Source organism: Schistocerca piceifrons, chromosome 1 (genome assembly GCF_021461385.2).
Source record: "Schistocerca piceifrons isolate TAMUIC-IGC-003096 chromosome 1, iqSchPice1.1, whole genome shotgun sequence".
Taxonomy (NCBI): domain Eukaryota; kingdom Metazoa; phylum Arthropoda; class Insecta; order Orthoptera; family Acrididae; genus Schistocerca; species Schistocerca piceifrons.
The window spans coordinates 1229187188-1229203207 of NC_060138.1; the positions used below are offsets into that span (position 1 = coordinate 1229187188).

The 16020-nt window shown below is 45.8% G+C and overlaps 1 non-coding gene and 1 pseudogene across 1 annotated transcript; one reads left to right on the forward strand and one right to left on the reverse strand.

The window, feature by feature from the left end:
- Positions 1-3887: 3887 nt before the first annotated feature.
- On the reverse strand, positions 3888-3960 carry Trnav-aac. Its single transcript has one exon. It is a non-coding gene; the product is annotated as a tRNA-Val (tRNA).
- A 1744-nt stretch (positions 3961-5704) lies between these two features.
- LOC124722273 lies at positions 5705-5822 on the forward strand (annotated as a pseudogene).
- Positions 5823-16020: the final 10198 nt, after the last annotated feature.

Here is a 16020-nt window from a genome sequence, read left to right on the forward strand (position 1 = left end):
TTCTGGATAGAGGAAAAACTTAGCAAGGCTGTCACGCCAATCAGTTTACAAGACAGCTCTTTGAAACGGAATTTACCTCGGCATTTTTAATTCGTGTTTTACGAGGTGTCATTAGGACGATGCAGTTTTTGGTACCAGTAATGTAGAATGGTAACAGTGTGATTACGAGGTATCATATGTTAAAAAATTATGTGGGAGATCGCGGAAGTGTTGACTCGCTAAGTACTTACAGTTTCAGCGACGGCGGCCAACTAACTGTTCTACAACTCGTCAACTTCAGCTGAAGGTGCTGTATGAAGATGGCCTAAGACTAGGCCGAAACCGGTCATTTTAATAAAATAACCACCGCGATCTAGACTGTTTGCACTGAATTTATGGTACGTCCTGGTCGTGGCTGATTCGGTCTCCTGATTCGTCTTGGTAGTACCCAGTAATGGGGTGACGACTAGGATAACATTCGACAGTTGCTGGGGATATTTACTATATTTAGCTCTCCCCATACCATCGTCAATGTCAATGCTCCTGCCTTCTTCTCGTAATAGTTTAAAAGATTCTGCTTCGAGAACGGGATAACTCACTACATTAATATACCATACTACCCACAATCTTCATTTTCGGGGAGAGAAAACGGCAATTTGAAGGCGGAATCCTTTTCCATTCTTCTTCATTGCCACGGCTTAATTTGGCGTATAATTCCTCCTGTCGTGAACCCTAAAAAACACTCTCACTCCCTTGATATTTGCTCATCGTCTCAGCTCCACCTTGGCCAACCTGTAGTCAACTAATGGCCCGCTCCCTGAGAAAGTGACACCTGGCCTGATGCAGGAGAACTGGAGACAAGCTCGACGAAATATTAGTAGCGCACACCGGAGGCAGGGGAGCCGTTACAGTCAGGAGCGAAGTGGGTTTAAGGTGCGTATTGGTGATAAGGCTTTCGTCCGAAACCTTGCTGTCAAGTGTCAAGGCAAAGCCACAATGTCCGATAAATCTTCACCCGAGTTTTAGGACCTGATGTAGTTATCCAGGTTCTTAACCCGGTGACCCTATTGGTACGAAAAATTGTTACTGGAAAGGTTTCAAGACTACATATATCCCAGGTCGAGGGAGAAAACTAAATTTTCAGTTACTCTTTTGACAGATACTGGTGGGCAGGCCATGTTAAGATTTGGTGGGGGAGGATGAGTAGTGGCGCTCCATTCGATATATTGCTATCGGGCTCGCTTGTGATCCTTTTATGCAGAACTGGCTGGCTGGTGGTATGAGGAAAGTTTTAGATATGGCTCGAGTGGTACGCAAACACCGAGTGAGGCGACAGGGTGTAGAGGGGACACCGCACTGTGAAGAGAGAGGCAGTTACCAACTGCGAGTAGATGAGCTGAGTGTCGTGTGTGGAGCCGGAGAGCGGGACCGTGCCCTGGTCAGTGGAGTTGCCGCCTTCGTGTTGGCGTTTGTGGTGTTAGGACACCGATATTGCCGCTGGGAGGAGCGACAACATTCAGCTGCTGATTTCCGTACAGGACTTTTGGGCAACCCATGTGGCCAGATACAGTTTCTGAATCTGGTGAGACATTTCTTCAGATAAGTGTATGTTTACGTGTAAATGGAGCTTATGGGGAAGAATTCTGCCGTTTTTGATGTGTAATGAGCTTCTACTTAAGACAGCGAATGTTCTTGAGGAGTATGTAATACCCTAAATGTTATGTAGTAAGGACTGTTACACAGACGGGTGTACTCTCATAAGCCTAACATTCTACCTTGAGTTGTGGCGGTGTGCCGTAGGTCTCTAGAACAGTGTAGCGTTCCAAAGGATTGGAAAAGGGCACAGGTCATCCCCGTTTTCAAGAAGGGACGTCGAACAGATGTGCAGAACTATAGACCTATATCTCTAACGTCGATCAGTTGTAGAATTTTGGAACACGTATTATGTTAGAGTATAATGACTTTTCTGAAGACTGGAAATCTACTCTGTAGGAATCAGCATGGGTTTCGAAAAAGACGATCGTGTGAAACCCAGCTCGCGCTATTCGTCCACGAGACTCAGAGGGCCATAGACACGGGTTCACAGGTAGATGCCGTGTTTCTTGACTTCCGCAAGGCGTTCGATACAGTTCCCCATAGTCGTTTAATGAACAAACTAAGAGCATATGGACTATCAGACCAATTGTGTGATTGTATTGAAGAGTTCCTAGATAACAGAACGCAGCATGTCATTCTCAATGGAGAGAAGTCTTCCGAAGTAAGAGTGATTTCAGGTGTGCCGCAGGAGAGTGTCATAGGACCGTTGCTATTCACAATATACATAAATGACCTTGTGGATGACATCGGAAGTTTACTGAGGCTTCTTGCAGATGATACTGTGGTGTATCGAGAGGTTGTAACAATGGAAAATTGTACTGAAATGCAGGAGGATCTGCAGCGAATTGACGTATGGTGCAGAGAATGGCAATTGAATCTCAATGTAGACAAGTGTAATGTGCTGCGAATACATAGAAAGATAGATCCCTTATCATTTAGCTACAAAATAGCAGGTCAGCAACTGGAAGCAGTTAATTCCATAAATTATCTGGGAGTACGCATTAGGAGTGATTTAAAATGGAATGATCATATAAAGTTGATCGTCGGTAAAGCAGATGCCAGACTGAGATTCATTGGAAGAATCCTAAGGAAATGCAATCCGAAAACAAAGGAAGTAGGTTACAGTACGCTTGTTCGCCCACTGCTCGAATACTGCTCAGCAGTGTGGGATCCGTACCAGATAGGGTTGATAGAAGAGATAGAGAAGATCCAAGGGAGAGCAGCGCTCTTCGTTACAGGATCATTCAGTAACCGCGAAAGCGTTACGGAGATGATAAACTCCAGTGGAAGACTCTGCAGGAGAGACGCTCAGTAGCTCGAGAATATACCTTCACCGAAGAGTCAAGCAGTATATTGCTCCCTGCTACGAGACCATGAGGATAAAATCGGAGAGATTAGAGCCCACACAGAAGCGTACCGACAATCCTTCTTTCCACGAACAATACGAGACTGGAATAGAAGGGAGTACCGATAGAGGTACTCAGGTGACCCTCCGCCACACACCGTCTGGTAGCTTGCGGAGTATGGATGTAGATGTAGATGTAGAGAGGTCGCTATCCATGTTCCAGGAGCACTACTAATTGCCTCACTTGTGAATGATTTCCCAGTTTCTCGTAGCTTTAGTTCAAAGCCATCGCTAATGTGTATACGTTGTTTGTGCAAACCATTTTAGGGACGTCACTCTCACTTCGCTTGAGCGGAATTGCTTTATTCCCTATTTCTAATTGTTTATCATAGTCTTTAACAATTTGTTGATTTAGAATTTTAGTCTGTTTTGGTCCAGTCCAGTGGGCCTGTGTCATCTCTCAGGTTAACGGGCGGGAGCTTGGAGCGGTTTCCGCTGTCCTGCTCGACCACGGGTCTGGCGCCGCGCTCTTAACGACCGACTGGTCAACCGACCGACGAACTGGTGTTAGAAAATGATTGGCCCTCTCATGCCCATCTGCTGACAGTTCGAGGACAGAGCTGTAAAATAGTAATAACCTTAGCGTATGTATCTTACATTCTTAAAAATATCTGCTTTATTGAGATGGCTGTTAACATTTAAGTTCAGAGCTTACTGCGCACTAAAATGTTTATATTTCATTTGATATTTAATTTGTTGAGCGCAATGGCGAATTTTTATATAAATATCTTATAACCTGAATTGCTATCAGTTAAAGTCTTACAGAGCGCAGCGGTTATGTTTCTTAAATACAGCTGTTAACTGGATGGTTATTAAAAGTGATTGGTAAGCGACAGGCCCGAATTTTTCTAAAATTTTAAATATTATTCAGATTATGAACGATGCAGTCGAAATAAATTAAAGTTCGTGCTGCACCCGGGACTCGAACCCGGGTCTTCTTGCTTGTTAGGCAGAAATGCTAACCATTACACCACCGCAGTACGATGGTCAACATTGCTGCACAAACTACTTAAGTTCAGTGCCCTTCCCAACACAAACTTCAATTCATTTTTCCCTTACTTATTGTCACGACTGCCATTGCTCTCCGATATTAGGAATCATCCCAGCATTGGACACAATGGGACGTCCTTGTACCATTGGTGATCTTATAGATCTTATAATTAAATGTTTCCCTGAGACATTTATGTCTCTTTTTATTATCTACGGTAATGATCGAAGCAGACGGAGTGAATCAAAATTTGTGCTGCAACTGGGACTCGAACATGGGTCTTCTTGTTTGCATCGTACTGCGGTTGTGTAATGGTTAGCATTTCTGCCTAGCAAGCAAGCGACGCGGGTTCGAGTCCCAACCGCAGCACAAATTTTAATTCATTTCGTCTGCTTCGATCATTATCGTGGAAACATTTAATTACAAGATTATTCACATTGTTTTCAAAAGATAAATTGTTTTGGAAAGGTAAATTGTTATCTAAAGGTAAATTGTTTTGAAATGATAAATTGTGATTGACGGGCGATTTAGTAAGCCATAGGTGCTCATTTTTCTAAAGTTTCAAATTTCGATTAAACTGTTTTAGTAATCGCAAGACGCATGTTTTCTTAAATCTAAAATTTAATGAAATTCTCAAGAACAGTTTCTTTACTGAGTGTTGTGACGTATTTTTCTGAAACACAAGCTGCATACTGCGTAATCACCATTTCATTCGAGGATTTCATCCAGGAAGAAATCTACTTAATCGTATTATGCACTCACTGGTTAAATTGTAATCACGCCAACTGCGTATTTTCTTGCTGTTTCTGGACTAACCCTCCCAATTCACAAACTTGTCTGCTGACCCTTCTGACCATTGTTTCCATGTTAGGTAAAAGTCACAAGAGTCAGAACACAAGGTTGTGGAGCCGACCACTGTGGCCGAGCGGTTCCAGGCGCTTCAGTCCGGAACCGCGCTGCTGCTAAGGTCGCAGATTCGAATCCTGGCTGGCGAATGGATGTGTGTGATGTCCTTAGGTTAAGTTGGGTTTGAGTAGTTCTAAGTCTAGGGGACTGATAACCTCAGATGTTAAGTCCAATAGTGCTTGGAGCCATTTGAACAAGGTTTTGGAGAGGGAGGGTTAGCCCAGCAACAGTAACATCACTCACACTTTGCGTGATTGCAATTTATGTGTACAAGTTCTCCCAGAAAGCGACTTCCTGTTCGAAAAGCATTCGGTATTGCAGCCGGTAGTCGTAATCTTCACTCCACGATATTTCAATTCAAAAAATGGTTCAAATGGCTCTGAGCACTATGGGACTTAACATCTATGTTCATCAGTCCCCTAGAACTTAGAACTACTTAAACCCAACTAACTTAAGGACATCACACAACACCCAGCCATCACGAGGCAGAGAAAATCCCTGACCCCGCCGGGAATCGAACCCGGGAACACGGGCGTGGGAAACGAGAATGCTACCGCACGACCACGAGATGCGGGCGATATTTCAATTGGTCACGTGCTTGTCATCTCCAGGTGAGCCATCGGAGAGTCGTCGATGGCTCACGTGGAGATGACTGCCAGGTGTCCAGTTCAAACATCGTGGAGTGAAGTTGACGACAACCGGCTGCAATACCGAAAGCTCTTCAAACGTTTAATTCGCCGGGAAATTTTAAATTTCACATATTTCTTCCGGTATGAAATAATCGACTGAAGTTTCCAGAATGAAAATTTCAATCTGCAACGGAGTGTGCGGCCAACGGCCTTGCTGCAGAGGTAACACCGGTTCCCGTCAGATCACCGAAGTTAAGTGCTGTCGGGCTGGGCTAGAACTTGGGTGGGTGACCATTCGGTCTGCCGAGCGCTGGTGGCAAGCGGGGTGTACTCAGCCCTTGTGAGGAAAACAGAGGAGCTACTTGATTGGGAAGTAGTGACTCCGGTGTCGTAAATTGACCTACGGCCGTGAGAGCGGTGTGCTGACCACATGCCCCTCCATATCCGCATCCAGTGGCGCCTGTGAGCTGAGGTTGACACGGCGGCCGTTCGGTACCGTCAGTACCGTTGGGCCTTCCAAGGCGTGTTCGGACGGAGTTTAGAGTTTAGTTTACAGCATAGTGTGCGCTGATATGGAACTTCCTTGCAGACCAAAACTGTGTGCCGGACTGAGAATCGAACTCGGGACCTTCGCCTTTAACGGGCAATTGCTCTACCATCTGACCTACCCAAGAACGACCCGCGCCCACAGTAGTGGAACAACCTTCGTGTCACCCCAGTGACTTCATCCAAGATGGTTGCCGTGACGTTGGCTGATGACGCGAGTACGTGACGTCAAGTGACGTCAGCTGATGCGATTGTCTTCATCCATGTACACTACTGGCCATTAAAATTGCTACACCAAAAAGCAATGCCGACGGTAAACATGTATTCATTGGACAAATATATTATACTAGAACTTGTAACCTCCCCCTCACTTATCGACCTTAATGACAGTGAAAATTTAACCGCATGTACCTAATAAAAATTTGCGTAAAGCAATCGTCACTGAAGTTAATCTGTCGGTAAAGAGGGAGGAAAAGGTTACATCTAAATAAAAGGAAAAATGCAAATGACATTGGTGGAAATTAATTTTTAGAAAATGGTAAAATTACGAGTAATCAAGAAAGTAAATGTGCGATCTTTACGTTAACAATTAATTGGCGTTAATTAGACATTTGAGATTTGGGGAAAGTTACGGTCACCAGTCCTATGGACAACTACTGTAATAACTGATAATCAAACATTAATCCACATATAATTAGTACTAAAAGCGCGGAAACTGAACGTTGACACGTGTTGTGTGAAAATTGAATGTTTGTCAGAAGTAATAAATTTCGCTACACTCTGACTTAATTTAGCAAAACAATTAATAAAACCGGAAAATTAAAAGTTAATTTAGTGACTGAAATTAATAGTGAACTTTGTTTTTGAAGCACTACTAAATTCAATAAAACAAGGCTAGTCTTGGGCTACCTCAACAATCGTTCCAAAAGCTACTTAAATCTACGCAATTTAGAAATAAGAGATTTAACTTTGAACTTGAATTAAATGATTCTGAACAATTAACAATAGTAAAATTTAGTACATACCAAGCTGAGCTGCAGTCACAGGTAAGCTAAAATATGGTAACAAACTCGCACTCTTAATTTGTGCTTGTGTAATCTAAATATTGTAGCCAGCTATGAATACTTTAACTGAACTTTGAAATTAAAGCAGTGAAATGGAATGATATTACTTTAATGCTAGCATATGAATTTCAACGACACTCGCGTTCATTCCAGAAAAGGAAGGGACCCTACTTGGTAATGCAACTGGGACAATGAGCAACAAAGGTTCATGCTATGTTACTGTATTTTTGTGATGTAACAGTTTGAAAAGCTGAGGTCTGCCATACAGTTCTAAAACTTTACGTGCTTTCAGCCTTCCTTGTTGGCTGATTGAAGGTTTGAAGTCGTGGATCGGAGAGGTGGCGACAGTCACTCATTGTCGGCCATCGCTGTTGCAGAAGCTGGAAGTTGGCGCGCCTTCTTCTTGACACGGTCACCAGGCGAATCGGGCTCTTGATGTGTGCCAGGTAATGTTGCCCGTCCGCGACACCGTTCCAGAAACTGTCATATCAAGTCGAGCGCAATTACATGCTGCCAAACCCCGAAAGCGCGGCAACTCGCGGGAGCGTCACACAACACACCTGCTCCACTGCACTACTCCAGCCAGACTCTCTCTGCTCTGCCCGCGCTCCACGCTGCAGAGTTAACACTGCCAAAGATCCTAAACACTTTGGTTCTCCACACGACCTATCGATGTAATCGTTCGATAGCATAGTTATCCCTGGGCAAGACCCAGCGCTAAAATACAAATAGTATTTACAAAACAAACCAATGATCCATCGACATAAATGCATATATATACAAACTGTAAAACAATTACAATATATGAGGACACAGAAATGTCACATCTTCAGGTAACAAAATAAGGAAAAAATTTATAGTACAATAGATGGAAATAGGAGCAGCGTTAAAATACAAATAGTATTTAGAAAACAAACCAATTATACATCAACATAAATGCATATATATATATATATATATATATATATATATATATATATATATATATATATATATACAAATTGTAAAACAATTGCAATATATAAAGACACGGAAATTTCATATCATCAGGTAACAAAATAAGGAAAAAATTATAGTACAATAGACGGAAATAGGACGATATGCATTTCCGGCGTACAAACTGACATGTGATTACACTTTCGCGCAGTTTGGGTGCATAGATGCTGAGAAATCAGTACCCAGAACAACCACCTCTGGCCGTAATAACGGCCTTCATACGCCTGGGCATTGAGTCAAACAGAGCTTGGATGGCGTGTACAGGTACAGCTGCCCATGCAGCTTCAACACGATACCACAGTTCATCAAGAGTAGTGACTGGCGTATTGTGACGAGCCAGTTACTCGGCCACCATTGACCAGACGTTTTCAATTGGTGAGAGGACTGGAGAATGTGCTGGCCAGGGCAGCAGTAGAACATTTTCTGTATCCAGAATGGCCCGTACAGGAACTGCAACATGCGGTCGTCCATTATCCTGCTCAAATGTAATGTTTCGCAGGGATCGAATGAAGGGTAGAGCCACGGGTCGTAACATATCTGAAATATAACGTGCACTGTTTAAAGTGCCGTCAATGCGAACAAGAGGTGACCGAGACGTGTAACCAATGGCACCCCATACCATCACGCCGGGTGATAAGCCAGAATGGCGATGACGAATACGCGCTTCCAACGAGCGTTCACCGCGATGTTGCCAAACACGGATGCGACCATCATGATGCTGTAAACAGAACCTGTATTCATCCGAAAAAATGACGTTTTGCCATTCGTGCACCCAGGTTCGTCGTTGAGTACACCATCGCAGGCGCTCCTGTCTGTGATGCAGCGTCAAGGGTAAGCGCAGCCATGGTGTCCGAGCTAATAGTCCATGCTGCTGCAAACGTCGTCGAACTGTTCGTGCTGATGGTTATTGTTTTGCAAGCTTTCCCATCTGTTGACTCAGGGACCGAGACGTGGCTGCACGATCCGTTACAGCCATGCGAATAAGATGCCGTTGGGATCCAGTACGGTGTTCCGTATTACCTTTCTGAACCAACCGATTCCATATTCTGCTAACAGTCATTGGATCGCGTCCAACGCGAGCAGCAATGTCGCGATATGATAAACCGCAATCGCGATAGGCTACAATCCGGCCTTTATAAACGTCGGAAACGTGATGGTACACATTTCTCCTCCTTACGAGGCATCACAACAACCTTTCACCAGGCAACGCCGGTCAACTGCTTTTCCTCATGTCAGCACGTTGTATGTGTCGCTACCGGCGTCAGCCTTTTGTGAATGCTCTTTAAAGCTAATCTATTGCATATCAGAGCATCTTCTTCCGGTTGGTTAAATTTTGCGTCTGTAGCAAGTCATCTTCGTGGTGTAGCAATTTTAATGGCCAGTAGTGTACCTCCCACGGTACTCGCCATACAAAGCAAGCGGTCTGCAGGGTGTCTGCCTTCGCCAGTTACTGTTGCCACTTTTACTACGACGATCCGACGGCGGCGCCAATTCCCGACGACCTCTGCCACGCCCCTGAACGGACCCTCAGCATTGCAGAATCGACCCCAATGATGTCTGCAATCACCGTGGAGGAGGTGACGACCGCGTTCGGCAAGGAGGCGAAGAATATATCGCCGGGTCCAATTGGTCCTCCGGTGGAATTCTACTGGGCGTTCACCACCTTAATGTTCCTTCTCTGGATGGAGATGCTTCAGAAACTCTTCACCCCTTCCTCCGCAACGCCACCAAATTTTTCGCTAGCGTTCATTTATCGGTGCGTAAGCCATCGGGAAGGACAAATGTGTCCACATTCCCTCCATAACTTTAGTGAACGTGGGTTATAAGACCTCCGCGCAGAAGCGTACGGTCCTACCTACGGCCCCTTTCACCGTAACAGACTACAAATAACTGTGGGGCTACCCTTCAAACGACCATAGAAGAATGCCACGACCTCGTCGCGATATCTGCGCTCTGCGGCTCCGTGTGGCGTTCGTCTCCATTGATTTTACGTTTCCCTTTCAGCGCGTTCGACACCTACTGCTCACACGGTCGGCAATGCTTGTGCAGTTCCCGCCATCCGTTGTGGACGTCATCCGGTTGTTATATCTTCCCGCTATCTCCCTCGTCTAGGTCAATGGAAGACTTACTGGACCGATTCCTATACGCTGCTCTACGGGTCAAGGATGCCTCATATCAACGCTACTGTATCACACTGGAGCCCTCATCGACGGTTTTACAACTGACCTACAGGGTCTCAACATGTATGGTGACCTACTTCTTGCCCGGTCGACACAGGAACTCAGTGACTCTATCCAATGGGTCCCGCTGAACGGTTATATTTCTGGTAGCATCTTTAACGTCTGCAAGCAGATGATGGTACTTATCGGACGTGTACTCTTATGCGGCGCCTGACCCGCTCCTCGTCAGTATCACCGTTTGTTACTTAGGAATCGACTATAAGGGCCGGCCACTGTCGCCGAGAGGTTCTAGGCACTTCAGCCCGGAACCGCGCTGCTGCTATGGTCGCAGTTTCGAATCCTGCCTCGGGCATGGATGTATGTGATGTCCTTAGGTTAGTTACGTTTAAGTAGTTCTAAGTCTAGGGGACTGATGTCCTCAGATGTTATGTCCCATAGTGCCTAGAGCCATTTTTCGACTTTACGGATCCCACACATCACACAGTGACATTGGCTTACTATCGGCTTTTGCAGTCCATACGGCCCCATATTTGCTGCCCTGTCCACCGTAGATTGACACAAATACGTGTGTCGTATGTCGACACCTTTGTCGCCCCTAAACTGATACATGTTGCCCAGATCTTCCCTCTTCTTACACCCTGGTCGCCAGCTCCTACCGGCATTCGGATACTGTGTCAGCAGAGGACCTTTTACGGTCTGCTAAAACACACCAGTGCTGCCCCCTCTAAAAGGCGACCTCGGACTCGTCAATGTGCGAGCGTGATCTACTGCTCTCTTTGTGCGTACTGTGCTGTGGCACTGGCGGGGTTCCTTCCGGTCTGTAACACACAGTCTGCTGGATATCCTGCGACCAGTTTGTCTCCTACCACCGATCGCCATAGCACATGTTTCACCTTCATTGCATCATATTGTAACTCAATTCGTCGAACTCAGTTATGGTCGGAACGATCTTCCAGTCAACCGCTCTCCGCGCACGAAGAATTTTTACCTTTCTTTACATCGTCCACCCCTCGCAACCCCATAGAAGTACAGTACGTAGACGTTAACTGGCGGTCGGTTTGGGGGTGCGTCCATGCATCCTTCTGACTATCGAACGTGTCAGCACTCTGGTATGTCGTTGTCAGTGGTAAACTGCCTACCAGTCGTCTTCCTCGTACGGGACTGGCTATTTTGCCACTTTGCACTGACTACCAGGTCGACGACATCACCAAGTAGCGTCTTACGTGCCCCCTGAAAAGGAACATTTGGCCCATCATCCAACAAATCGTAGGCTGTTACCTTCGCGCCCTGCCAAGGACGGTTACCCCTGGGTTCTCGCTCTTGCCTCAGACCTTACACTACCCTCTTGCGAAACGCCATGCATTTACCTCTTTTACAACGGTCCACATACAATCCTCGACATCTGGAATCGGGTTGTGATCAGGCACAGAACTTCACACGGTCGCCCCGGTACCCACCAATCTTCGTAGCATACCTCCACAGGTCTATCTTGATCTCTCCCACACTGTTGGCGTGTGGCCCGTCTCCCCATTTGATGACGCATCCGTATCCACATTCCACGGTATCGTGCACCGATACGTACAGGCTAATGAAGGGATATAATACGAAAGCAACCCATGCTTCATGGTTACTGGGATCTCCTAATCTTCATTCCTATCGGCCTTAAGAACTGGCGCTCGAAAGATTGCCTCTTTTAATTATCTTTGTTTGATGCCTGCATTGCCTGAAGAGGGATCTTTTTATTTTTGTTTTGTGGGGTCAGTACTACTTTTGCTAGGTACCCTCATCACGCCAATAACACGCCAAAAATAAATTAAGTAACAAGGAACACAGTGGGGGTATCGTCTGGGGAGGAAAAAGAAAGAACTGAAGAAAAAAATGATTGCTGAGACCGCATCCTCCCGTCCACCACGTAAAAAAAAGGGTGACTCGTGCGCTCGCGATACACGGGGAATTCGGGTTCGAGTGCGTGTTGGGCACAAATTTTTGTCACAGTTGGGTAATACACCTACACCCTTTGCAGCTGATGTCATGAAATTTGCGTTCAGTCAATAATTAGGAATAACATTTCATATAGTTGTTGACAGTCAAATCAAATGTAAGTAAGGCTGAATAGGGTACGTACAAATGTAATAGACATTCTATTCTTTCACTCTCTCTCAATACGCAAGTGGAAAAACACATGAAATTTATTCGATCGGTACAAAGTACTTTCTGCCAAGCACTGTACAAGGCTTTGGAGTACATGACATTAGTTCACGCTTTAAATCTGAGGGTTTGAATGCCTTTTTTTATTTTTATCTGCAAGCTAGCCTTATAATGTCCTAGATGCTACCCCAAGCGGGTGTAAAATGAATGTGCACAACGGAAAATAATAAACGCTAAGAGGAAGATTTGGCAGTATCTGACTACCCCCTGAAACAAATCTTAGGATCTCTTAATTCTATCAATTACCATCTAAACATAAATGAATGATGAAGGCAACCAATCCTACTAAATGATAAACGTTGTTCCTGCTTATATATTTATTATAGATTTAAAAAAACCTTTATATTACAAAGTTTACATTTCCTAAGTAATATTGCTAATAAATTCCCCCAACTCTGCCTCTTATTACGACTACGCGGCCGGCCGAAGTGGCCGTGCGGTTCTAGGCGCAACAGTCTGGAACCGCGAGACCACTACGGTCGCAGGTTCGAATCCTGCCTAGGGCATGGATGTGTGTGGTGTCCTTAGGTTAGTTAGGTTTAATTAGTTCTAAGTTCTAGGGGAGGGACCTCGGGATCGTGATGTTGTACATCACGTCGGCGAGGTCACAGCACCAATGTGGAAGCAAATCATAACAATGGGCAGACTGTATATTGGCTTCCATGCCATCAATATTAGGGATTACCTTGTGGTACCTCGTTGCCACAATTGTGGAGACCTGGACCACATTCTAAGGCACTGCACCAGGGGGTCGGCTTGCTCCAGGTGCGGCGAAGATGGTCACACACGTAAAGAATGTAAAGCCGCAAGCGTATGCATTCCCTGCAAAAGACGTGGGAAGAAAAGCTGCGGAGCCTCAGGACGAAATTGCCCTACATACCGCATGTTAGAGCAAAGACTAATATCTAGAACGGACTACGGCTGAGTACGTAAAACAGAACAGGATGCCAAAGCGAAAATCCCCTAGCAAAAGGAGGAGGGATGCCATTAGGGCAAGTAGATTCAAAGAATTCATAAAGTCTCTTTCGAGGGATCCGATACCTGAAACAGTTGACAAAAGCATCCAAACAGATCCACCAAAAATAGATAAATGTATCCAGACAGAAACTATCCCTATGGCTACTCCCTCTTCTCTCAGCAGGGAAGCGAAGCCGACCAAACACCAGCAACGGCAAAGGCATCCTGGGCCTGAGGTCTCAGCAAATGAGTGACCAAAAGGTACAAAAGCCTGTGAAAGAGAGCACAATAACAAGCTCTCTAGACACCCAAGTGGTAAGACTACCGCCAATAGATCCGGTTCGGATATATCCAAACTTAGAGTTCACCATGCAACTGGCGAGATTGGAGCAGCCGGCTACCTTGACCACTGCCTTACGACATGTGGTCCGCGTAGGGCACGAATATGGAAGAAGAGTCACCTTCTCGGTAATGGAGGCTGTAGACAGAATACAGCTTAAGTCAGTGAATCTCCCCACTGACTTCGGAGCCCTCCGAGACTTACTAAAGAAAGTGTTCGAGAGACGAGGAGAAAAGTTTGACCTAAATGACATTTACGAACAGTCAGTTCTGGCTAATGGACGTATTACGTATGACTGGAACAAGACTTGGCCAGAAGACCACATACATACATACTTTCCGTAGATGACAAAAATTACCATTGGCCAACTTAACACACACAACAGTCGACTTGTAATGCAGGAGCTGCGAAGGGAAGTGGAGGAGAGCAGGCTGGATGTGCTCTGTCTACAAGAGCTGTACTCCCTGGACGGAAAAATTACATTTACAGCCGCTACGTGGCAGGTAATTAGCCAAGGAGATAATCCGAAAGCGGCAATAATTATCACGAACAAAGCCCTGAAAGTTACTACACTATCACAGTTCACTAATAGCCACTGCAATGTCGTGGAGTTGCTATCTCCCCGTGAAACAATCATACTAATTAACATGTACTTTCAGTACGGAGATAATATTAAACGCATCTTGACCATCTGGCAACAGTAACCACGGCGTTGCAGGGACGAAGGATGATAATCACGGTTGATATCAATGCAAAATCCCCCCTGTGGCACAGCGGCACAAGGGACACCAATGGAGAGAAAGTAGAGGATTTTATCATGGCATCACAACTAGTGGTAGCTAACAAACCTGGTAATCCTCCAACCTATGCGGCGGGAGGAGGACCAGGTACGAATATTGATATAACTTTAGCCACTCCCAATGCAATTAACACAATACAAAAGTGGAAAGTAGAAGAAAACGCCACTGCAAGTGACCACAACCTAATCACATCCGTCTCTAATGACCTCGTTGTCGACGGGACGTTAAACACTAACCACCACCACCTAATCACATTCATTGTAGGTGGAAGAGGGTCCTGCTGGGCCATGGGGAGGGAGATGCAGTTTAATTACAGAAGGGCCGATTGGGAACGACTAGCCAGGGAGTGCGTCATTCCTGCCTTGCCAGAGGGTGGAGCAGACTTTGACATTGACGTAAACGACCGAGCAGAAGAACTGACCAATGCAATAACTAGCGCGGTGAAAGCTGCAGTACCAACCAGGAGGAAGGCCATTGCAGCCTCTCCATCGCCATGGTCGCCCGAACTAGAGAACATGCGCCGGTCTGTTAGAAGGCTGAGAAGGTATTACCAGCGCAGTGTCGTCTGGCCGGAACGGCAAAGATGGCTGATGCAGTATCGGGAGGCTAAACTTCGTTTTCAGCAAGAACTCCAGGCTGTTAGGATACAAAGCTGGGAAAATTTCATCCAGAGCCAATTGGCATTGGACCCCTGGGGTACACCGTATAAACTAGTACAAGAGAAGATCCGCTCTCCACTGGAATTATCAACAGTCAGGCACGGGGACAGGATGACGGAATCCTGGCAGGAAACTGCTGAGGTCCTCCTCCGGTCCCTGCTGCCTGACGATAGCGCGGATGGGGAATCTGTTCAACAACAACTAAGACGAGACAACCTTAATGAATACACCAACAATACGGCAGTCTACCCTTTTCGGAGGAAGAGGTGGCTGCCCACATAAAATCACTTAAAAGGGGCAAAGCTCCCGGGCCAGACGGCATTGTAGCTGAGGTGGTGCAGTTCCTATCTCCCCAGCTAACTGCACCACTCACTCACCTGTACAATGAGTGTCTGATACAACAAAAAATTCCAAGGGTGTGGAAGTCTGCAAACGTAGTCATCATTCGGAAAGGACTAGATAAAGATCCTACAAGCGTAAAATCCTATAGACCAATCTGTTTAATCAACATACTAGGGAAAATATTAGAAAAGCTACTAGCTGACAGACTGGCTGCACATAGAGTGCTGCGTGGGGTGAGCGACAGGCAGTTCGGCTTCAGGCCTGGGCGATCGACATCTGATGCAATCGCCCTGGCTGCTGAGGTCTGTGGCTCTACCCCACATAAGTACGTGGTGGGCATTATGGTTGACATCAGTGGCGCCTTCGACAACCTGTGGTGGCCTTCGCTCTTCTCCTGCTTGCGGGAGGAGGAGTGTCCAGGGCCG